A 24,692-nucleotide genomic window follows, 5' to 3' on the forward strand; every position below is an offset into this window, starting at 1 on the left:
GGAAACAGGGAAGATGTTTGCCAAGCATCTAATAACCACAAGTAACTAAATTCTTTTTCATTCCCAAATATTTATAGCATTTCAATAATGATTTGATTTTATATTCCCAAACATACGATAGAGGGTAAATACTGCACAAAGTTAAAATTTCTTTGAGAAAAGAAGTTTAATGAATCCTGTACTCATGACAATTTCATCAAAACACAACAAAGGGCAAGCTTGGGAAAATCAAAACTGTGAATAGAGAACTGTTCTTGCAGACCAAGCCTGCTCTTTGCATCAATTATGAAAATGCCTGAACAGTTTTCACACATTTCTGAAGACAAATTACAGACATCTCAAAGAGATATTTCAACAAAGGACCAATTTGAAACAATGATTGGAAACATCAACTGGAAGAACATTTCAGACACAAATGATGGGCCAGCCATAGGCACAAGTCTCTAAGATTGATATGGGTACCCCCAAGCCATGGAGAGCCAGGGGAAAATGAATAAGCCCACTGAGAATCTTCTTCCCCTAAGCATATGGGATTACTGCTGTGTAATGTCTCCTCCCATCCCATCACAGAATTGTCTGTGACAAAGCCAAGGATCTGAATGAGAAAAGGAGGCAATTGATGGATCAACTAATTGGATTTCCAGAGCAGAAATTGAGGCCTGTGAATACTGACTCTGCTTTCTTGACATCCCCTGCCACCCCCTCTTTAGTCAATGGAACATCCAGTGGCCAACAGACAGATCCTGCCAGAGAAAGCCATTTCCTTCCCACTGCATATAATAGAGCTCTGGGTGCCCAGCTCTTCAGGGTGCTGCCTCATCTGTGTGTAATCTGAGCTGGTGTTTCCAATGTCCTAAACACCCAAGGAAGAGCACAGATCAAAGGCCTTGAGAGGAGAGGCCAGGACAGGGTGAGGGAATCCTGTGTGGGAGGAAAAGGTAATCACTTCTCAAGACTTAATCTGACGGGGTCAGTTAATATCATTTGCATCTTGCATGACTTCTGTTAAGGGTGCTTAGCCAACGTGACATTTTGTTATGCTTTAGAGTTTTAATTCTTCTAAGTAAAATCATGATTATTCATATGACTGGTATGTATAGACTTTTAATGTGGGTGATGACTAAGCAAGTCAGTTTTTAAGTAAACAGAGTTGTACATAGTGAATTTAAAATTTTACATTACAGTTACTTAAACTTTTAGGATTTTGCATTGCTTCTCAGGACTGAACTGTTCATTAATTTTCATTGTTATCACTCTCATTTGACGTATGAACAAAATGAAGATTAGATGGACCTCAGGCTTGAAATGAGACAGAGGTGGGGTCATTCCAGGTGAGATGAGTATGAGGCAGTGTTCTGCAGTGAACAAAGGTATTGGTAGCAAGTAGTCAGACAGATTCGGCTACTGTGCTGGGCTTGGAGGTACAGTGACCAGAAAAATATGTCCTTTGCCCCCATTGATGTCAGACTCTCATCGCAGAGACCTCTCAGAAACAGAAAACAATAGCAGAGTAATATAATTTGGTAAGTTTGATAAGGAAGAAGGATGAGGGGTGGGAGGAGCCCTGTGAAGGTCAGCCACCTTTTCCATCTGAGGGCAATGTGACAGGCCAAGGAAGACTTCCCGATGGGCTGCAAAGACAGGAAGAGTCTTGTATGCACTTTCAGGAAATATTTAAATGTGGCTGGGGCACAGGGCATGTGTGTGCAGGCAGGTTGTGGTGTGGTGGCTGCCGAGAGATAAAGCTCAAGAGAGTCAAGGATGAGATGCTGAAAGCCTTGTACTCTAATAAATTTAAACTTTATTCTAGGGAAATGGAGAGCCATTGAAGATTAGGTGACATTTATTTGTTTGTGCATCCATTAATTACATATTTACTATCGAGTACTTTCTAGTTAACAAATATTTATTGAGCACATACAGGCACTGGCGATAAAGCAGAAAAGAAAAAAACAAATCAAAAGAACTGGACAAAACATACCGCCATGATGGAGCAGGTGGGATTTTTAGAGTGTGCAAAAAAAGCCTCACTGAGAAAGTGGTATTTGGGCCAAAATCTGAAGGGGAGGAGGTTAACTCATGTGGATATCCAAGACAAGAGCATTCTAGGCAAAGGGAAAAACCAGGGCCAAGGTCTGGGGGCAAGAGAATCGGTATGTTTGAAGAACACCAAAGAAGCCCAGGGCCTGGAGTAGAGCAGGATTTAGAGAGATGATGGACGTTGTGGTCCACTGTGTGGACTTTGACTTTTACTCTGAGTCAGAAGGGAAGCTGCTGGATTTTTCTGAGCAGAGACATGAAGCGTTCAGGCTACTGGTTTAAAAGGATTCCTAGGAGGCAGGAGGCAGCAAGTATAGAGCAGGGAAGCTGGTTAGGAGCTTAATAAAGAAAAGGTGGTGACTTGGGTTATAACAAGAGCAGTGAGTATGGTCAGAAGTTGTAGTGGGACCCAACGAAATTTACTCATCAACTGGAAGTGGCATGCAAGGACAGGTGGGGAGTCTAGAGAGTGACTTTATGTCTTTAACTTGAGCACCTGAAAGAATGAATTCCCATGAGCTGAGTCCCACGGGGAAGATGTGGTCTGGACATATAAATTTGATTATATTTAGCATACAAAAGGTATTTAGAAATAGGAAAAGGTATTTAGAAATAGAAAAATAAATGAGTGGCATCAAACATTGTTAGGCACTGGGCATCGATTGCAGAGAAAATTAAACCAAATCTTTGTCCTCAAAAACTTCCCAATAGAACAAAATAAATAAATAGAAAAATGTTGTACAAAATAATGATTAAAACTCATTTAGAGTAACTTCTGGATGGAGAGTAGAAAACAAAGTGGGAGGGTAAACTGGGAGCGGTGACATTGTTTAGCAGGCTGCTGTCTTGTCTTAAGTTTAGTGTTGGCAGTGGAGTTGGGAAAAAGAGATGGGAGACCCTAAAGAGGTCTGTAACCTGTAGAACTGATTAATTGTTTAGTTCCACTAAAATATCTCACTCCAAAGACCTGAAAACAGTTTTTGTGCTTAAAGGAAAAGTCAGCAGGGTAAGGTTGCAGCTTGTAGGGCTGACTTCAGATATAATCCCAGCTCTGTTGCTTAACCCATTTATAAGCTTGGGTAGATTTTTAACTTTCCTATTTTTCAGTTTCCTTAACTGTGCATGAGATAAATAATATTTCACAATGTTTTTTGGGGAGGGGGGATTAAAGGGGAAATTATACATAAGCACCTAGCAGGGTCAGTGTAGATTGCTTTGTGGGTATACAGGAGAAACACTTTTCTTTTATCTCTACTCCTTTTGTGTTCATTGGCTAATGCTCTTCCAATTATACTGACAAAAGACAGATCAACAGGAGAAAAACGAACAGAAGCTATTAGCACATACATTGTTGTGGAGAGCAAGACCAATAGAATGGCATTGGTAGGGTTAAGATAGCATAAAGTATATAAAACAAAATGGAGTCTCTCATGTCAACCAAGATGGCTGCCAGTTAGGCATTACACTTTGTTTCAAGAGGGAAACTACTTAAGTCACGCTAGACACATCTGGCAAGGAGACACATCTAAGATATCTGCACATGTGATCAGAACAGCCATGTCTTCAAAGCAAGATCACCCATAGATAGGCTCTTGGGAAGATTCCCTACTTGCCATCATGGGTGCCCAGACACTTATCAAGAGACCCAGAAGGGTGGGGTAAAATATTTGTAGAGATGTCATAGACAAAGGAAAAGGACTTGGAACTTCTAGGATTGACGACTGTAGTAAGGCACATATAGAAGGAAGCTTATAGTAAAGAGGGCTAGTTTTAGTAAGGGTTCCTTTGTAGATTCCTCTGGGGCCACCCCTGGGTGATGAGAATCTAGAGTTGTCTTTGGTGACTAAATTCTGTCCTTCCTGGTACAGAGGAGCGAGGAACACCTTTATACACTTATGTCCTGCTTTTAGGCAAACAGAGAAAGGGTAAAGAGTTTTTCTTACATCTGCTTCTTTTCAATTTTTTCAACCAAAAACAATCAATAAGTCAAACTGTCAGATACCTTTCACAGGCATTTGGAAGATGTTACTTTTCTTTCTATTGAGTTAAGAAGCTTAAAAATCAAATAAAATAAAATAAATAAAACTGATTAATTCATACAACTGAAAAAGATATTCAAGGAATAAATATTTGGCTTTAGGCATGATTGAATCCAGGGTTATCAGAGTTCAGGTGTCTTCCTGTCTCATTCTGCTTTTAGATCTGTTGGTTTTATCATCAGACAGACTTGAACTTGATCATGTGAGAACCTGGAGCAGTAAAGCTGGATTCTGGAAGTATCAGGCTACAACCTGTTAACTGTTTCATCATCAGGGCTCCTTTTGTCTAGCCTCAAGCTCAGCATTTATTAACTCTCTCACCACCCATGTCCTTCTGATATTGAATTGATACCCTGAACATTGAAAACCTCAGTGGAAAGACTGTCCCTTCCATTATCTTCAGCAAAACTTCCGGTATGACCCTCCTTGGCCCATCTTAAGACACACCGCATGCTTGACTGTGGGCAGGAAGATGGAAAACTCTCAATTACCAATGGCTGGGATCAGCCTCACCCAAATCTTGTAGAATAAGGATAAGAAACAAACAAAAATGCCAAAATCTAGGTTCCCTGCCTTATCTTTCGTTATTGGATTATACTCCCATATATCTCCATGCCCTTGGCTGTCAAACCCCTTTTTATATATTTTTATCCAGTAACCATGCTGGATTTTATGGATAAAACACTATGATGACATAAAAATGCCTTAAAGAAATAACTGGGTTTAAGGAAAACATGCAAAGTATATGTTCTCACCACTCCCTACCTCTGTCCAAGCACACACCCTGTCTTTGGTCTCCTTCCACGGCTATCCATCAAAACTATATTGCATTGAAAAATAAGACAAACACTTCATTTTAACAATTGAATCTGAAACTACTGTAGTTAAATGCAGAATAAATAAAAGGATTGCTAAGACCGGAAGTGTAGCATGACAAATGAGCAAGCACATGGCCTTGGGACAGGAGGGAGCTCCCCACCCCCCCCCAGGCCGAGTCACTGGCTCACTGTTGGGAACAATTTACTTGATGCAAATGAAAAACCAAACATTTATAAATCAGCTAAACAAGAAGCTTACAGGGAGAGCTTCTGGGACTTGGACAGATAGATTTTTATTCCATGGAAATGGAGGACTGGAAATCTATCAGGACTTGAGATGTGCGCACATCTGGTATGTGTCGCTGGGGCTTTGTTTATGGGCCTTGCTTTCCTGCCATTGAAAAGCCTTCCCGCTAATGTCAGAGGGCATGTTGGAACTGTCAATTCTGCCTCCAAAATAAAGGTCTCTGTCTATCTTAATGCCCTATCTAGAGCCTACTATGTTGCCTAGACAACTGTCTGCCATAGTGAGTTATCAGGTTTCCCTGGTTCTACTTAAAAAAAAAACAAAAAACAACCCAACAACAAAAAGAACCTTTCTATTATAGAATAATGTTAGAACTATTGAACAGTTGCAAAATTACTGTGGAGAGTTCCTATAGGTTGCTGACTTAGTTTTGTCTAATGTTAACACCTTCCATTAATATTGGAACTTCTGTCAAAACTAAGAAGCAAATATTGACACATTAGTATTAACTTTGTTTATCTTTGACCAATTTTTACACTGAAGTCTTTTTTTCTGTTCCAGAATCAAATCCAGGATATCCCATTGCATTTAGCTATCACGTCTCCTTAGTTCCCTCTGATCTGTGACAGTGCCTAAATTTTTTTCTTTGTATTTTTCAGACTTTGAAAATTTTGAGGAGTATCTGAGATCAGATACTTTATAGAACATTCCTCAGTTCGAGTTTGTCTGGTGTTTGCCTTGTGCTTAGACTAAGGTTACAGATTTTGGGGAACAATCCCACAGAAATGAAGTTGCTTTTTTATCATATTATATCAGGAGATACTTGTTACCAGCATGGCCTGTTGCTGATGTCTTAGTCTGTTCAGGCTTCTATAACAAAATACAAGAGACTGGGTGGTTTATAAACAACAGAAATCCATTGCTCATATTTGGAGTCTGGAATTCCAAGATCAAGGTGCTGGCAAATTCAGGGTATGGTTAGGGCCCACTTCCTGGTTCCTAGATAGCTGTCTCCTCAAGTGGAAGGGATCTGCCTGGGATTGCTTTTATAAGAGCACTAATCCCATTCAGGAGGGCTCTACCCTTCTGACCCAATTGCCTCCCAAAGGCCTCACCTCAAGATACCACTACATTGAGGATTAGGTCTTAACATATGATTTGGGGGAGGGGGGGGGGAAGACACAAATATTTTTATCTAGAGAAACTAGTGACATTAATCTTGACCATTTGGTTAAGGACATATTTGCCAGATTTCTTCTCTGTAAAGTTACGATGTTTCTCTGTAAAGTTACTGCATTTCTCTTTCCCATGCTCTAGTTTTTGGATATGAATCACTAAGTACAGGTCACCCTCAAGGGGTGGAGGTGGGAGTGGAAGTTGGAAAAGGGGTTGCCTACTCCTACTTTTGACCCAAATGCAAATTTATTATACTCATATGCACCGAATTAAAAATAAAATTAGGCAACACTCTTATTGAACACTTTTTAATAACTTCTTACTATCCTCAGGAGAAATACTCATGCTGTTTCACCCACCTGGAAACTTCTAGAGAGCCTCTGATATTGATGTTATATTTCCCCTATTATCATTTCTCATAGATGTATTTTTCCTTCATAGAGGTAAGTATAGATTACCACGATTTATAATTCTGTATTTATTTAATTAATGTCTACCTCCTCCATGAGTCTCTAAGTATGATGTGGTCAGGGCCTGTTTATGTTCACTAGTTAGACAGCTCTGAGTACAAACAGGGTTGTTATATGGGGATAACTGAGGCGAACTCTGGATGATTAACCAAAACTAGTTTTAAAGCAACAGGAGGTCACCATTCATAATATTGTTGAGAGTAACCGCACTAGAGAATCATGATGAGGCCTGAGCTTCCAGGGAATAAGGCTGCAAACCATGCTGCAGAACTGAGGTGATGAGGGCTCTTCTGTCTCTACTGCTGCCCTAGTGAGTGCTCTACAGAGAAAAACTCTGCATTTGAAATGAACTATACCCCCACTATCAAAAGCTGGAGGCCTTTGAGACATTCCTTGCCAACAAAAGAGATTCTGAGTGGTGCTTCCCTCCATAGTTATTTGCTTCCCAATCAAAGTTTAATAAGGCCAAGCCTCATTGGTAGAGCAGGTGACCTGCTTGTGACCCAACCTCAGAGTGACCAGGGCAATTGAATTCTTTCCATGCTATCTTTGCGAGACGGGACTCAGAAAGCTAGAGATCCTTGAAGACATAATATGAGAATTCAATAAATATCTGTCAAAAGAAGGAAGGATTACAGGATTGTCAGGCTTAGCAAATAAAAATATAAAATGCTCGGTTCAATTTAAATGCTGAATGAAAATGAATTATTTTTTAATATAACCATGTCTTATGCAACATTTGGAACATACGCTAACAATTTGTTTGTTGTTTACCTGAAATTCAAATTTAACTAGGTGTCTTGTATTTTATCTTGTAACCTTAGGAAGGAAAGAAGGAAGGAAAAGTTGGGGAGAAGATATGAATCAGACTACCTTAAGTTTGTTCCATTAAATTTTTATTCATCTGACTCCAGATTTACCAAGAGAACATCTGTCTATAATTTGACATTTTATGAGGAACTAGCCACTGGGAAAGAATAAACTGGTCAAACTGCCTGGAATTTCTTACTGTTCATTTACAAATTGGCTTTTGACTAAGTGTGGTGTACCCTGTAGCTTGGTACAGGAAAGGAATATACTGACTTCAGGGACAATCACATTCTAGTTTGTGTGACAGTTAAATATTGCAATATAAATTAATAAATTAAAATTCCAATTTTATACTCCATTCCTAAGCGTTTAGTTACTGTTATGCCAGTCTTGAGAGAGGAATCTGCCCTGCATGGACACACTCAGGGTGGGGAAATGCAAGGCTATGTAATCCTGTTGGCCATGTTCTAATTTTTGAAATTGAATGGTGGGTATTATGGGTGCTAATTATCTTATTTTTAAAACATTTTGCATATCAATATTTTACAAAGTATTTCCAAACAAAATGAAGTAAAAGGCAGAGTGGTTTCATGGGTGAAGAATGGATTTGCTTTTAGAAGACATTTGTTTGAGCTCAGATTAGCCACTGTTTCATTTCCTTCTGTTTCACACTCCAACATTGAGTTAATCAAATGGTTTTCAGCTCCATCTCACATCATACTATTTCTGTTACATTTCCATGCCTTATCCTTTGTCTTTTGTCTTGGAAAGGCTTATCCATTCCTTCAGCCACTCCCACTCACTTTATTTTTAAAAACTATCCCTAATCATCACTCAAGACAACTCAGGAATTCTTTTCCTACTGGTGAGGCTTCCTTTTCAGTCTCCCCTCCTGCCACTTCCTGGAAGAGTGTCTCCTCCTGCCTCTGCCTTATTTCTCTCTCTCCCACTCATCTGTATTAGGTCCTCTGTTGTTCTTACTGTAACCAAAAGCAGGTTTGGCTGCCTGCCGCTACAAAAGCCAATACTCGAGAGGCAGGTGTTGATGTAAAGGGAAGGGATTTATTTTCAGGTGCCGGCCACCTGGAAGATGAGGAATTCTTGTCTCAAAGCCCATCACCTGGGAAGACGGATGACTCACATTTCAAAGCCCATCTCCACCTCTCAGCGGAGGCAGAGGTTTTTTATAAGGAGGGAGAGGGGAACAGAACAAAGAGATCAAAGGAGGGGCTTGAAAAGTTCTCTTCGGGCAGACTAGCACAGTCCATTCCGGTAAGGCAAGCGATGGTCTGTTGGGCATCATCCCGGTTTAGTCATCTTGGATTCACATCATCCTGGCTCCATGGGTGAAAGTCAGCAAATCTCCAGGAGCAAGGATGCCTGAAGTTCGAAGTATGTATCTTTTGGAGCTAGTTTTTCGGATTCTTACACAAACACATTGTTCATCTGTAAGCTACATATTAGTCAGAGTCAGCACTCCCAGAAACAATGTCCAAAGAATGGTGGGGTGGGTTACATTTCCCATCCTTAACATTTTTCATTGCTTTACAACCACACTGCTCATGCTTCTCTTCTTACAGGTCTGTCCTCCCACCAATATATATAACCAACCCATTTTTATCCAACTGAACTGGCCCTAGGAAATGCTACATACATACAAAGCAGCCTAAAGTAAATTTCCAGCCACATATTAGCTGCTTAAAGCAAAATTCATTTCTCTATCTTCTCAAAGCATCAGCGGTAACCCAACATCCTTCTTTTAACAGTAAGAAAACTAAGGCCCAGAGAGGCAGGGCAACCGACAAAAGATCACCCAGGAGTGGAGGGGTGGGGTGGGGGGCTGATTCAGAGCCAGAGCCCAGGTGTCTTCCTGTGTACGTGTTGCTGGGTGATAGTAAGCGTGTTGTCAACTTTTTCAGCCTCTCTAAATCTTCAGAGAAGTTAGGCGGAACTGGATCTCCCTGGTATAGCCCCTCAGCTAGACCAGAGCACCGTGTAGAGGGGTCCATAGTCAGTGGCCATCTGTGTGGTATTTGGACACTTCCCAGGGCCTGCTTTGTTTCAGTCAAAAATTTCACTGGCAGACACAGTGAGAAGTATCTGTGGACTCTTTGAAAACTTTCCTAGAGATTTCTTAGCCCTGGCTATTGAAGGCCTTAGCAAAGGCCATCCTTTTCATATTCTTCTAACCTGAGGTCATTTGATGTACACAAAAGCAAAGGAGCTGGCTCTCTAGAAATGCTTCTTGCAAAAACAAGTTGCTTTCTTTTAAGCTGTGGATTCCTTTAACTGAAATGGCCTTTATGTATTTGGCATCAGATACAGGCTTGCCCTCCCCATGCCCCTTCAACATTCTGGAAGTAAGAATGTTCTATCCTCAGGGATTTCCAGGGCCATCCTGATGGGAACATTCCAGCATGGATTTCCCAGCCTGGATGTCCTCTCTTTTGCAAAGTATCACTGAATTTATAACCTTTCCCCATTGTGGTTCTGGCAGAGGCATGACAAATTAATCTCTCCTTCTTTGCTTCCCTCCTGGTTCTAGTGGGTAATTCCAGGGTAGTCTCATTTGGTTCCAGACGATCAGAATATGAGCTCCGTCAAAGCTACAACGGCCTTTCGTCTTCCCGGCTGAACCCTTCATCGTTACAAACGGAGGAAGAAGAAGGAGAAGGAAGGACTTTGACTAAGTATCCACAATATTAGAACTGAGACTAAATTCAGGTTTTCTGGCTTCTCGTTCTGGTCTCAGAACTTAAAGGAATTTTCAAACAACAAACAAAAAACTGACCCTAAACATCAATGATATTTACCAAAATTTCCCACCAATGTGGTCCTTAAGGTTCCCTCTCTCATTCCCTCTCTTGTTTCCTTTGTTTGTTCATTTATTTCTAATTCTTCGTCTTCATTTTCTTTGCCTGAAATTTTTTCACCCCCTTCAATTTCTCCTTCAAAACCTATTTCTGTGAAGTTCTGTTAAGTAAATGAAAGGGAGTTTGGCAGATTAAATTACTGGTCTCAATTCTTCATTTCCCTGAAATAGTATTAACCATCCACACCATTGCTGTGGCCTCAAGGGAGCTGAAATGAATGCTCCATTCTGTGGCTTTGGGCTTGTCACTTGTCATCAACTGGCATGGCATGCCATGAGCACATGGCCTGAGTGTCCACTGCCCCTTTAGCCTGGGCTGCAGAATGAGACAGAAAGAGCAGGTCTGGCCTAGACCTAAAGCTGGAAGCTAAACTCAACACAATCCAACAGAGGCCAACTGACGTCACAAGGTCTGCTCAGAAAACTTTGGAAAAGAGCGTCTGTCTGAGAAAGAAAAAGCAGTACCCAACTACACATATGAAATATTCCCACCTCAAGATAAAATGGGTTTCAATACTTATACACGCAGTCATTCATTAAGTCATTCAACAAATCATCACTGAGCATTAACGATGACACCACCAAAGCCAGGGGTTCTTAGCTCTGAAACTACGCTTCAAGATGTGCCCATTGGTGCATTTTTAATGAGGAAGGGGTTTATGTCTTTCCTCAGCTGCTCAAATTGGTTCTTAACCCTAATCAAAGGAGTAAAGGCCCTTGGTGCAAGGATTCGCTTGGGGTTTTGATATATTTGCCGTGAAAGGTCAGTATTGAATAGCAGTATTATAGGACTGCTCACCTACAAGTGCAGACTAAATAGAAAGTTCTGCTCAAATCATTTGACTGCTACTGAAAAGGCTGACCAGAAGGGTTGAATTTTAATGGGCTAATTACTAAATGAGTGCATTAGTCATTTGCAGTGATCACCCAATGGTACCATTTGCAATGGACGCTCTAACCATATAACTTGTACCCTAAAATTATAATACAAGTTCTAAATGTCTATAAATACCATCTTAAATTTAAACTATCACCCTAATAATTTTATAATTAGGACCCTAGTATCTTTCTGTTAGTACCTTAACAATTTGTACTTTTGTAACTGTTTTTCTCATTTTACACTAATGCAGGTCCCCAGCAGTCCCTTTATGGCTAACTTATGTTCTTTTTTCTTTTCTTTTTTTTTTCTTTTGTATAATACAATTTTAAGATCCTTTACTATTATGATTTCTCTTCTCCGCACTTCCTAGTTTGTCATTGATCCTCTTAAATACACCAGACTCCAAAATTGACCAGACTCCAAATGCAATCAAATGTTAATCTTTGCAATGGACTGATTGTGTCGTTCCCCAAATTCATATGTTAAAGCCCTGACTCCACAATGTGATGGTATTTAGAGATGGGACCCCTGGGAGGTAATCAGGTGTAGATGAGGTCATGAGGGCAGGATGAGTGAGTTATAAGAAGAAACACCCAGAGCCTGCTCACTCTCTCTCCACTGTGTGATAACACAGCAAGAGGGCGGCCATCTGCAAGTCAGAAAGAATGCTATCCCTAGGGACCAACTATGCTGGCACCCTGAACTTGGACTTCCAATTTGCAGAACTATGAGAAAAACAATTCTGTTGCTTAAGCCACCTGGTGTTTGGTTATGGCAGCCTGAGCAGACCAAGACACCTCCCTCCCACTCATGACACAGAGTCCAGCATGGTGCTTAGCTTTTGTGGCATGATTGACCGACTGGCCCCTAGGATACCAGCCTTAGGAAACCATCCTTGGTTTGCCCAGTATTGACACACACTGATGAGCCCAGCAGGCCTCCGGATTCATGCCAGACTCTCCCACTCCTGGTCTGGATTTCCGGGCTTCCCATGCCTGCCTGCCCATACCAGCCTTTAGGGAGCCAACAGCTTCTTGGGGAAGACACCACATGCGTGAATAATATGACAAGCGGCTGAGTTGGCAGCAAAGGGTGGCAGAACTTTCCTAGGGCTGTGGCCAAGGCTGACTGATTTCCTGTCTCCATGTGTCTCCTGAAGGCCTAGCAAACTCACGTGGCCTTGTCTGGTGGGAAGAGTTAGAAACAACTAGGATAATATTCTCCTCTGCAGTTGCTGAGAAACCTACACAGCTCATTTTCTCTAAGGCCCCTTCAGGAAAAATTGATGAGTACCTGCTGTCACCTACTTTTGCCTGTTAGGTTCCTAGTGCCATCCATATGAACAGGTGGGGAGAACGAGTGAGTCTCCTCTATTCCCTCACCCCCTAAAAGGGATGATGGTAATAAAAATACTACTCAAGATTGTTGGGAGAATTAAGTGAAATAAAGAGGTCACACTTAGAGGCCAAAGAATTATAGCTGCAGTCAGTCACCAGGCACTGCTCTCCAAAATGGCAACACACTGTTTCCTATGAAGCTGGCCTCACCGTGAGAGAGACTGTGTTACATCATTTTACAGATGAGGAAACTGAGGCTTGGGGACTTTAATGACCTAGACGAGTTCGCAAAGCTGGTGAGTGTGAAATTTCTTTCCCAGTCCTTGTTACATAGGGAGCACGTATTTTGTAAGTACCGAATCATTAAAGGTATCAACTTTTACTTTTTAATTCAGGGGGACTCCAAAATCCATGTCACCAAACAGTGTGCTGATGGCTCGCTCTAAACTGTAGGTGCTGTTTGCCTTTGAGGAACTGTTCCCACTTGGTCACTGGTTCTGATCCCCAAACTGATTGCCCTATGAGTCCCGTCCTGGCGGGCCTCCTGGACCTCCCATGTTGTCCGTTCACATGTGTTGTAAGCTACGGATTTGGTTTAGGTTTCTATGTGGGTCAAAAGTAAAGGCCATGTTATTACTGACACTGGGCTTGAGGATATTATGCTCCAGAGGAAGGAGGCGGATAAGGAAATGACATTCAAAGAGAACAGGTAATAATAGCCACTGACTCATTGAATGTTATCTGTGGTTGGTACTTTGTTAAGCATATTACATATAAGTATCATTTTGGCCTCATATAACCTCATGAGGTAGGGGGGATACTTACTTATCTCTCTTTTGCAGATGAAAAATCTGAGAATAATAATTTAGCAATGACTGCATGCAAGGTTCTGTTTCTTTGGAGAAGACAATTAAGATTAAGCCATGTTCTCTGCCTTGAAAGTCAAAATTTAGCTAAGTTATTGGCATGAAGTATGTCAGGGCTCTGGACCAGGAGACCCAAATTCAGATCCTTCTTTATCAGTGAGTTCTGATGAACCCCCCAAAAGGGGGTTGCCATCTCTGATTCTCAGTTTACCCACATGTACAACCAGCAATACCTATTGTACAATAATAAGAGATGAGGTAACTATAAAAATTAAATTAGATCATGTCTGTATAGTATAATTGGCTTGGCACAAGTTAAACACAATAAATGTTCACTGTTAACACAATTATGTTATATTATGTAATAGAAAACAACACTAAAGCAAACTTAGCCAGCACATTCAAAGTGCAAATGTGTATTTCAGACCGTGAGTGCTTCCAGAGCGGTAAGAGACCCCTTCCTTCCAGTTTAGGGGGTAGGGGCTGTGTCACCATGCAGGTTTCAAGGGACAGATCACTGTGAAATTGCTCTCCTGTTTAAGGTCCTGGGTCTAACTGGGGGCATGCAGAGACACTATGAGACCATGTCTCCCTTCCTCAAGAGCTCACAATTTAGATGACAACATGTCTACGTGACATTCTAGTGTCTTAAGTTTTTATTGACTACTGGTTTGGAGAGTACAATAACACTGTCTTATATATGGCTAGAACTTTCAGTTTCTAAGGTTCTCTCACATGCACGATCTAACTCCAGTGGCTTCTTTTCTGACCTTATGACAGTCCCATCTCTTCCTCATAAGACGAAGTAATTTAATGGTCATCTGAGTCATTTGAGTGTTAAGTGGCAGGGTCAGGACTCAAACTCTTATCTGCTTAACCTGAAGTCCATTGCTCTGCAGCTCCTAGAATGTGACAGGAAAGAACTGCCTGGGTAGAGATGGGGCTATTCAGCAGCTGTTCCTCAAGCAGGGCAGTGAGTCCCAGTGACCCCATGGCCACAGATGCATCCTGGTGGGTGATATTGCTGGACAGTCCTCTGCTTTAAGGACCTGTGAGAATGGTGGGCTCACAGAGAGTCTTTTTACTTTACTCCACTACAGATGAAAAGCATATTTCCAAATAAATGATTTTTCTTTATTGATTCTGCATGTACTGAATATCCAGGCATGAAACATTAAGAAAGATCTTTATGGAGTGGCAAGACCACAGGCTTTGGAATCAGAGGTGTGCTTTCTAACACCAGCTCTGACACCTACCAGCTGTGTGACCTTGGACAAGCCATTAAGCCACCGAGGAGGCCCTCTGTTTCTTCATCTTTGAAATGGGGACAATAATAGCTACTGTCATGATTGTTGAAAGGATTAACTTATGTAGCGCATTCGAGGTGCCTAGATCATAGTGAACACTTAAAAAGTCACAATTTTTATCATTACTTTTACATTGGTAAATTAATGACCTGTGGTTACAAATTTATTTATTTCTTTGCTTTCTAGATCAAATAACCTTCATACACGGTGCCTTATGGTTATAACATCAGAGTGTCAGGCAGTTAGATTGGTTTGCAGATTCAAAAGAAAAAGGAAGGCTGCTTTTGATGGTGAGAGGACAGAAACTCACTCTCCAGGTCAGCAAACAGGTGATCAGTTGACATGTGAGCAAGAGTGAAGCTAGTATAGTAAAGAGAAACTCAGATGTCCAGACTAGGCAAAAGCACTCTGGAGTGTAACCATTCCTTGGGTAACTTGGGGTCATTTCCAAAACATGACATCTGCTGTGGCCATTTGGGCTTTGTGTATCCAGTGCATTGTTGTACATTAGTTTTGCTACCACATTGGATTGGTGGGCTTGAAAGATCCTGCCACTCACAATGATACCGAACAGGTTGTATCCTTCATTTTCTCCTATCTATGCTTTGAACAGTAGACTTCAGACCTGTCCGTATGGCTGAACAGAGCTCTGAAATTTCATCGGACTCTTATACCATTTGAAATTATCCAGCTGCAAAAACCATCCCAGAGGTTGAAATTCAGTGGGAGATACATACAGAGGAAGGCAATTATAGCTGAGTGCTGACAGTGCTCTGTTAGGGAAAGCAAAGGAAGCTGTGGGAGCCAACGGGAGGGCCACCAAGTGCAGTCTTGGCCATCAAGGTGATGTGCACTTTCCCAGGTGATTTACATCTAGGATAAAAATGACGCTGGACTAAAACAGTAACCAAATGGAGGCAATGGAAGGAAGGAGGTGGAGGGTGGGAGAAGATAACATCCTTGGATAAAGAAATAGCAGGTGCAGAGTACAGAGATACAAAAAGAGCATGGCACATTCAAGGAACCGAACAAAGACCATTCACTGTTAGACTGTGTAGTGGTTGGTGAGAAAATGGCAAGACGTGAGAATGGAGAGGAAAAGAGGCCTGCTAAATTGCACAGGGTCTGATAAACCATAGAGAGTTTGATACATCATGTAAGAAGATTAGACTTCATCCCCGAGTGAGTAGGAAGCATCTGACGTGTTTACCAGGGGAATAGAGGATCAAATCTTACAGGAAGTAATATATGGATTGAAGGTGAGGTAGGATGGTGATGATGATGATAAAAGCAAAGAAAAAGAAGAACCATTACCATCCATACCACTACCACCAAAGAGAAATATGGGTTCAGGAATTCAAGAGCCCTTCTGTGGCCTCAGATGACTCTATTCAATGCAAAGCATAAAGTCAGCACGTGAAAGGAACTTGATAAATGAACACCAGGTGGTATATTTGATTTCACAGCTCTCCTTGTGACAGTTGACATAGCTCTTTCAGAATGTAGCAATGGCAGGGTGACAGATCTAAACAAAATATATATCGAATATATTTATGTATTATTCTGGAAAACCACAGAGTAACTTGTGATTTTAAGTTTTATGAAAAGATGTACAAATGAGAAAAGATTTTATTTTTTTAAACCAAAGCTGATATTCTATTTCCCATCTAATAGACCTCAGTACAGGTTTTGAAAGGTAAGGGAACTGTGTATGATTTTGTACTACTCATTTATTGAAGAGACAGGGAAAAGGAAGTGGAAGGGATCTGCTCATGGTTATAAAGCCAAAATGAATATATAGCAGTACGGTCTTCTGAATTGTCTTTTTTTCCCTCCTGTTGTATCTGGGCCTTTATCATTTATAAAAGTGAGAAACAGGTAAATTATCATAATCTGTTCCCTGGGTAATATGCCTTAAGGTACGCTCACTGGTTGATGGTAGCAGCTGGCGTGTGTGTGTGTGTGTGTGTGTGTATGTGTGTGTTTGACTGTGTGGGTGTGGTGGCAGTGGGGGGGGGTGAATTGTTATAGTTACTACATGTTTAGAAATAATGGTAAAATGAAAGCCAGGCATATTTTTTACTATAAAATGTTTAAGAGCTTTTAATAAGGTAACAAACCTTCAGATATCCTAAAAGGAAGATTTCCATCATCCTAAAGTATTCAATGTGACATCAGATTGACATATTGCATTTCATAAATCATGCTCATCATGTTGACTTCTTTAGCACCTGCAGAATTGATATTACAATTCTATATTCTATGGAAGGCATTTAGAGCTTTATCTGCATTTCCTATTTTATACTTAAGTATGGATCTCTAGAAGGTAAAGAGCTTCTCTTGAAATTCAGCTGGAAGTCTTTGACAGTTCAGTGCCTGAATAAATCACACCAGCTCTTTCAGCTTTCAACATTTTATGACCTCCTTCAAGAGCTTTGGCAATGTCTGTCACCTTAAGTTAGGTTGTCCTGTGACTCTCAGTCTTCTGCTTTCATAAAAATATTTCACTTCAATGCAATATTGAAGAGTAACCTTTATAAGCAAAAATTGAAGACCCAAGTTAAATTTAGCCACATAAGGTAGAACAAATGCAAATAACTCCTCAGATGTGATCATCATATAAAAATGACTTATCCACACAAAGCTAAATTTGCCCAAGCAAGGCCTAGTGGCTAAAAAATTATCATTTGACATTGTGTAACATGCAGCCTAGTTTCAGAGAGAGTAAAATGAGGGGCGGGTAAATGTTAGAATTAAGGAACTGAATATTTTGAAGATATTTTGTCTGTCATTCTTTGGGGAATGCTGTTTCTCTAGGACAAGGAACAAAATGCCCTAGAATCTTGCCAAGTTCTCACTACTATGTAACTATTCTAATTTGAAATTTACACATGTCTTAGTCCCCTCAGGCTGCATAGCAATTTACCATAGACTGGGTAGTGTATGAACAATAGACATTTATTTCACACATTTCTGGGACCTGGGAAGTCCAAGATCAAGGTGCTGGTGGATGAGGGCTCACTTTCTGATTCATAAATGGTCATCTTCTTCCTGTATCTTCACATAGTGGAAGAAGGGAGGGATCTCTCTGGGGTTTCTTTTATAAGGCCACTAATCCTATTCTTGAGAGAGGTACAGCCTAAGGGCCCACCTTTTAATACAATCACATTGGGTATTAGGATATTGAACTATGAATTTTAGGGGAAAACAAACATTTAGTTTATAACAAGAGCTATTCAGATAAATCTTCAGGTCTTTTCTCAAAGGACTTATTATATTCCCCCAAGCACAACGCCATGTCTCCTCTAAGGGCTCAGGCTATTATATTTTCAGTCTTAAATTGAAAACTTTTTGAGATTTCAAGATTTCTGGTACTCAAAAATGTCTGATCTAAAACATGCAAGCAATAAGTGAGAACACATTTTCTGATATTAAAAGTAATAAACAAATCTGTCTTTATTTTTAAAATGTGTTTCATGTTTTTATTTAAAAAATCTTTTTACTCATTTTCCCCACAGTTTTATCTTCTTTGTACCCAGTCAACATATCTGAGTGATATTTTAAAGTATGTCGAAGAGGGAAAACAAAAACAACTTCATTAAGTTGAGTAAGTCTTTCTGCCCTTCCAAGTTTAGAAATTTAGTATTTTATTTTAGAGAGGACAAATGGAAGTTTACAAGTCTATCATTCAATTCTTGCTATTAAGTTGAAATAAGCCTCTTCCTAACTCAAAATCATCTGGTAATGGCCCCAGGTCATTCTTTGTGAAGAACACTGGAATTACCTCTGTTACAAGTAAACTGTTTGGGATTGTGTTTTCAAGACCACTACATTTCTTATAAAAACCTGTAAAAACTTCCCTGATTACTTACAGTGGGTTGAGTGATGGTCCCCAAAAGATATGTCCATGTCCAAACACCCCAAACCTGTTAATGTGACCTTATTTGGAAAAAAAGTCTTTGTAGATGTAATTAAGTTAAAGATTGTGAGATAAAATCATCCTAAATTAAAGGAATGGGTCCTCTTGCAATGGTAAGAGGGAAAAACGTATGCAGTCACAACACAAAAAAATGCCTGCAGCCACCAGAAGCTGGAAGAGGCAAGGAAGGATTTTCCCCTAGATTTTTCAGAGACTGTGATCCTGCTGTTCTTTATTTTGGACTTTTGGACTCCATAACTGTGACAGAATAGATTTCAACCATGAAATTCATGGTAATTTGTTATGGCAGCCATAGAAAAGTAACATACTACTCAAATGCTCAATGTTTTCTTCTCTTGAAATCACTGGAGACCAATGATACAGGCTTGAGGATTGACTCCTCCACAAATACGGGGACAATGACTTCAGTTTTCAGTGATTTTATTGAAAAAGAGGGGTAGCTATTCTTTCTGGTCTTCCTGAGATTGTTGGGAGAATTTTTTTTTTTTTTAAGTAAAGCACGTTGTGAACTGTAAGCCCTATATATGAGGTGATTGTTATAACCTTCTTTTATGCCATAACAGTTAGTACATCATATTCTACTTTGTCTTGTTTATAATTATTTTATCAAGTGTTCTTTTTAAAATTTACAAAAAAGATTGAGATGAACATGCCTGAGAGCTTACCTCACTGTGCCTCAGTTTTCTCAGCTGTAAAATAAAGATCATATGATAATACTGTCCTGATAGGGTCGTTGAGAGGACTGATTATGTTAATGCATGTAAAAAATTTAGGAGAATGACTGACACATAGGGGCTGTATAATTGTGATTATTATTATTATTATCATGCTTACTATCATGCTAATCATGAAGTGAAGACCCAACACTTATAATCTGAGTAAATACCTCACCCGTCTAAATTTGATTTATCTTGAGTCTCCCTAACTGAAAAAAATCTAGGTACCCGTTACATATGAATAACCTGTTATGGCCTTTCTTCAAACTACTAAGCATGATGGCTTCATTGTGTGGTAAAGGCATCTTAGACTTCAGAACCAGGCAGACCTGAGATCAAATTCTTTTTCAATGGTGAGTTTGCATTGTAACCAGAGTCAAATCACTTGTGGTAGAAACATCTTAGGTGTCTGCTCAAACTTCCTTCTCTTCTCTACTACCATGTATAGTCACAGAAGCTGTGAACTAGTTGAAGGTCAGAGATCATTGAATCAATGTTGAGGATGTAATGCAAGCTAAGTCATGAGAGAGCCTTTTTGGGGATTTAGAAAGTGATTAAAGAGAAAAAGAGTTTATTTTTCCCCCCAAGAAATGCAATACCAGAAGTTAGTGTGGAGAAGGAGTATGGAGAGGGGAAATAAAGTAATGAGAATCAGAGAAGGCATGCTAAGTGGAACAGAAAGAAAAGGCGTAGTCTTCTTCTCCCTCTTTGCTTCTTCCTGTTGTCTTTATTATTGTCAGGATCCCTTTGCTCTCATATAATGAAAAAAAACAGGAACATAAATGACTGAGTTTGTATTTGGATCATGGAAAGGACATCAAAAATTTTAGATAAATATGTAGAGACAATTTTGTCTACTCTCCAATGCTTAATAAAGTCCATGGAGTTCATTATATGTACTTTTTTTTTTCCCTAAGAATTTCCATTGGGATTAAAAGATATCAAAGCATTTAGTCAACCATATTTTGCCTACATTAGTCCAAGTGCAGATGTTTCTAAGTCCTTCTGTGAAGTTGTTTTGATATGTGCACACACCCTTGGCTACTAGACAAATGGTTCTGATTAGTTTGGTCAACTGATTCAAATAATCAGTCATTCAGTAAAACAGTCAGATGGTCTGTTTCTACCCTTCTCCTTTCACCAAGTTAGTTTATTTGATTATATTATTGGCCAGTTTTACATTTAATCTTCATATATTTTCCCTTAAATTGAAGGCTCAGGCATTACAAGGCATAACATAATTTGCCAAACACAAAATAACAATACAGCCAGGGGTAGATTTGATATTTTCTAATTTTTGGAGCAGCCACTATTCCTCCACAAATTACATGTGTATGCACACATATGCACATGAGAAAAAAGAAACAATTCCCTTTGCTTTGAAGGACATCAAATTCTCTTCACAGACAGGAAAACTAAAGTTCAGAGAGAGGTATGGTGACTTCTCCAATGCTGCCGAGCATTAAGACAAAGGGGACTTCAGGGGAACGAGCCATAAACCACACAGTCTGAATCTGCTATTCAGAAATAGTGCCTAAATAGTATCTAGACAATCAGAGCTTGAGATGGGGAGTCCCAAGGAACACAGTTTCTCCAACACGATTAAACCATAAAAGCATATGGTAGGTAGCTTCTGGCCAAAGAAGGACTAGAAAACTCATTCTTTAGAGAGGTGGTCACCTCTGTGGCTCAAACATAAAGTGGAAAGGGTATAGGGAGGGAAAAGGGATCTGAACAAGAAAAGCTGCTCCCTGCAGGCTGCCTCCTTTATTTACCTTTATTGAATAAAATGAAAATATAATTTAAGAAGCACCATCTATAGAGAATAAATTGTACGGGCCATTTGTCTAGAGCTAAATAAGCCAACCTAGTATTTTTGTTCTCTTCTAGCTACTTCACATTAAATTTTTGTTTTCCCTAATGGCTTCTATGAGGCAGAAAACTCCTTGAGTCAGGGACTGTTTTGTCTTCTTCGCTATATCCTTGGGGCACAACAAAAAGCACACAAAATATTTGTAAGATGCTGACTAGATGGTTAGGTATCGCATTCCTTCAGCTTTGAATACCTTTTCCTTGTTGTTTAAGTTTTAAAAGGTCCGTTTTAAAGGCCATACCCTTAAAGAATTCTTTCGCATTTCTACCATTTCCTCATTAAATCAATCTCTCTGCTCCTTGAGAGTGTTGAGTATATGTCACTTGTCGTAAGCATTTTTTTCCCTGTGTTATTGTTGTGTTAGTTAAATGACATGACACAGACTGCCTTAGCTATAAGTTCCCAGACAATTCTAGTCATCCTTAATCTACTGTGTTTTACTTCTAGTACCTAGGAGAGTGATTTTCACTTAGTAGGAAAAACGTTCAATAAATAAATAAAAGCCAATATAAATATGGCTACTAAATGTGTTAGGTTGGTTCTAGGCAAAAGCTGAGAAAGAAAGTTTGCTGTTGGTCGTTCTATCTTCTTAGACATTTGGAAGTGTTACTTTCTCTTTCCTCCCTGATTAGGGATCTTCTGCTCTTTCCTCATCCAGAAATATTCTTATGAGATTATCACAAATGAAATCATGAGAAGATATAAAGGACCAAAAAATCCCAAGGGAGTTTCATTTGAGCCTGGCAAAGGTATTAAGTTGAAAAATTATGAGGTCATTACTTGGAAAAGTGAATCAAAAAACAATGTTTCTTAAATTGCTCAATGCATGTGTATTTTAACCATATTTTAGCCCAGAGGAGACATAGGTATGGTTAATTATAGCTAGAAATGGGGTCATTGGCATCCTGGGATCAGGATGAGTGTTAGCTGTGTCATTTTAGTTGCCCTGCATCAAATAAAATGAATTTCAGATTCCTCATCTGTTTTAAGAACAGCGGAGCTCTGGGTTGAACTTGGTGTTTTATTTACTACTGCCATTAGGCTGGGCATAGGTTTGACTCACTCCCAGCACTGTTGACATTTGGGTTGTATAATTCTTTGCTGTTGGAGGCTCCTTTGTGCATTGTAGGGTGTTAAGCAGTATACCTAGCCTATACTCACTATGGGCCAGTAATACCATTCTCTAAATTATGACAACTGAAGATGTCTATGTCCCTAGGAGGAGTGGGGGTGAAATCCTTCCTCACAGCCCCCAGGAGAATGATTGAGAAACTGCCTTCACTACTTTTGTTTAACTTGAGAATTAGATGGCACAGACTGATTCACTAAAGGAAAAACAACCTTGATATTCCCTGGATCGCGTGCCAGAACTCTGAAATCTTTCCAAAGCTTTTTATTCATTATTTCTAGCATATCTGTTGAAGATAAAACTTAAAAAGTTATTTTGAAATCCAGGGCTGGAATTAAATACCAACAAAAAAACCAGTAAACGCAAACAACTACGCAGTAAAGGATTATCTTGATTTTTAATAAAGTTTTTAAAATCCAAATCCAAGAACAAAGATAAGGTAGAAATCTAAGCATGTAAGCCATTTCATGTATCTGAAACTGGGGATAGGTAGGAAAAATATATGGGAACGGGTCATTATAAAGAAGGAAGGAAGGAAGGAAGGAAGGAAGGAAGGAAGGAAGGAAGGAAGGAAGGAAGAGAAGAAAAGAACAAAAAGGAAAAGAGGAGAGAAAAAAACAGGAAAGAGTTAACAGGCACATTAATACATGTCATTAACTACTGGAAAAAAATAGACATATCCCACAAAACCCAAGTGCATAGTAACCAACATAAATATTTTTTTGCAAAGGTTCACTCTATCCTGGGCTTATATATCTGTTTATGATTGATGACAACTCCATCTTGGCCCTAGAGGATAATCTTCATTCACATCACTCAGCTGGTCTGGTTTTAATTGCCTAAGTATAATTCAATCTTTAGAATTGTGTTCTTAACTATGTAATGTCAACATTGGACTTGGCCAATGGGACGTCAATACAGAGACAGCTGCTACCTCCTTTTGAAACTTTCTTTTAAGGTGGATCATAACCAGAATCTTCTACAGCCTTTTTTCTTACTTTCTAAAATCTTCTTGGTCTTCCATAGAATATGATTATCCAAAGACTAAATATATTTATCAATTGTTTACTTTCATTCTTTACTCTATAGCAGTCAGAAAATATATAATGTTAATTAGGTATTGCCCACTGTATTTTGATCTATGTACAGGGCATTGGAATTTATTGAGCAAAGACATTTTCATTCTCTCAATGATCCTCACTTCTCTAGAGTGGCTCACGGACAGTATCAGTGAAACTCTAGTGCTAGATTAATAATTTCTAATAGCATAATACTGACGTGTTACTACCTTCAAAAAAGTCTCACAATCCAAGAGAGATTGGGGAGAAGTAAATAGTGCAAAACCAGAAAGAGCCCTATATTCCCACATACAAAAAGAACTAAGGAGCCCTGGCTGCTGCAGCTCAGTGGATTGAGTGTTGGCCTGCGAGCCAAGTGTCGCTGGTTCGATTCCCAGTCAGGGCACATTAGTAGGTTGCACGTCAGGTCCCCAGTTGGGGGCACTAGTGAGAGGCAACCACATAGTGATGTTTCTCTCCCCCCCTTTCTCCTTTTCCTTCTCTCTAAAAATAAACAATCAAGTAAATAAGTTATTAAAAAAAAAAAAAAAAGAACTAAGGCCACCGATTTTAAGGAATATGCCCAAGGTCACAGAACTGTTAAATGGGGCAGGTGTGGGGGTGGTGGTGTTCATGAACAGAGGAGGGGTGGGCAAGGAGGGCAATGACCTTTGCATTAAATCCTCTTCAACAACTCTAGCAATTTTTTGTTATAAGAGAAGAGATAGAGTTCATCTTTGTCTCAAAAGCTTTCTTAGGAGGGGGGTGAAAAGTAAAAGGACACCTTCCATCATCATAAAAGGTTTCCTTTTTATGAAGTTCCTGCCATTCACATATACTAAATTCTACCTGTTCAGACAGTATCACTTATTCACTTATTTTTTCAACACGTTTGTTGATCAATTACTATATGCAGTATTTCAGATGCTAAGGATACAGTGCTCACTAAAATGCCTCTCCTTTCATTTTTTTCCAACAAAAATGCTGTCTAAAACATCTCCACGATCTCCAAGGGAACTCTTCCTTCTCTAACGTATCTTAATTCACTCATGAAGATGTACTGCTGCCAGCTGACACATATCACTCTGGGTCCCTTTCCTTGTCATCTACAGTA

This window comes from Furipterus horrens, unplaced genomic scaffold (assembly GCF_987537825.1).
Source record: "Furipterus horrens unplaced genomic scaffold, mFurHor1.1.pri manual_scaffold_4, whole genome shotgun sequence".
Classification (NCBI taxonomy): Eukaryota; Metazoa; Chordata; class Mammalia; order Chiroptera; family Furipteridae; genus Furipterus; species Furipterus horrens.